Consider the following 1,509-nt stretch of genomic DNA (forward strand, 5'->3'; position numbering starts at 1 on the left):
AAGAAAGTACTCGGACGCGCTTGCAGCAGATAACCAACTTTTGAAACAAAAAGGCAAAACGACCTTTTCCTTAGACAATGCTGAATGGAATCAAGCAGACTTTATCTTAATTGCGATTTTTAAGCAAAATTATTCTAAGCCTATATAGTTTATAGTCACAGCCAGTTTAATTGGTAAAGGAACTGCGTAAAAAAGAGCTGATGTCCCTAAGCATTCGTTATTTTAAAACTTTAACAAAGAATATACCTATGTTTTATTACCTTCTTTTTCATGTCATTTCCTCCTCCATTTGGAATTAATTACTGCAACAAGTTGGTAAGTAGCCATTATTTTCTTGTTTTGAATCCTTTGTTGTCGACTTATGAGCTGCTGAACAAATCTTGTCTCATTGCGTAAAATATTATTTTCCGTAATTATGGAGAGGCCTCGTGTAACCTGTATTGAAATTAACTTAGTGATAATGCAACCCTAAAAGAGAATTAAAGTGCCAATAAATGTAATAACACTAATATGTATTGGAATTGTGTGACTTGACTTGTGCTAAGATTTCAGGTATTTTCCCATGGTTTAGTTTCGACTTTTTCTTACAAATATTTTGCTTATCCTTAATGCGATTTCTCTTTTGTTAGTCGGCTGCAAGTTTGTCCCAAATTCCACTGACACAGTTTAGTGAGAAATCTACTCTGACGCGCTTGGAGCAGATAACCAACTTTTGAAACAAAAAGGCAAAACGACCTTTCCTTAGACAATGCCGAATGCAATCAAGCAGACTTTATCTTAATTGCGATTTTTAAACAAAATCTGTCTTAGACTATAGTTTCTGGTCACAGCCAGTTTAATTGGTGCAGAAACTGCGTAAAAAAGAGCCGATGTCCCTAAGGATGCGATATTTTAATACTTTAACAAAGAATATACCTATGTCTTATTACCTTCTTTTTCATGTCATTTCCTCTTCCAATGGAATTAATTATTGCAACAAGATTGTAAGTAGCCATTATTGTATTGTTTTGAATCCTTTGTTGTCGAGTTATTAGCTGCTGAAAAAATCTTGTCTCATTGTGTAAAATGTTGTTTTCCATAATTATAGAGAGGCCTGATGTAACCTGTACTGAAATTAATTTAGTGATAATGCAACCCTAAAAGAGAATTCAGTGCCAATAAATGTAATAAGACTAAATATGTATTGGAATTGTGTTAGTTGACATGTGCTAAGATTTCAGGTATTTTCCCATGGTTTAGTTTCGACTTTTTCTTACAAATATTTTGCCTATCCTTAATGCGATTTCTCTTTTGTTAGTCGGCTGCAAGTTTGTTTCAAATTCCACTGACACAGTTTAGTGAGAAATCTACTCTGACGCGCTTGCAGCAGATAACCAACTTTTGAAACAAAAAGGCAAAACGACCTTTCCTTGGACAATGCCGAATGCAATCAAGCAGACTTTATCTTAATTGAGATTTTTAAACAAAATCTGTCTTAGACTATAGTTTCTGGTCACAGCTAGTTTAACT

Source organism: Montipora foliosa, unplaced genomic scaffold (assembly GCF_036669935.1).
Source record: "Montipora foliosa isolate CH-2021 unplaced genomic scaffold, ASM3666993v2 scaffold_438, whole genome shotgun sequence".
NCBI classification, from domain to species: domain Eukaryota; kingdom Metazoa; phylum Cnidaria; class Anthozoa; order Scleractinia; family Acroporidae; genus Montipora; species Montipora foliosa.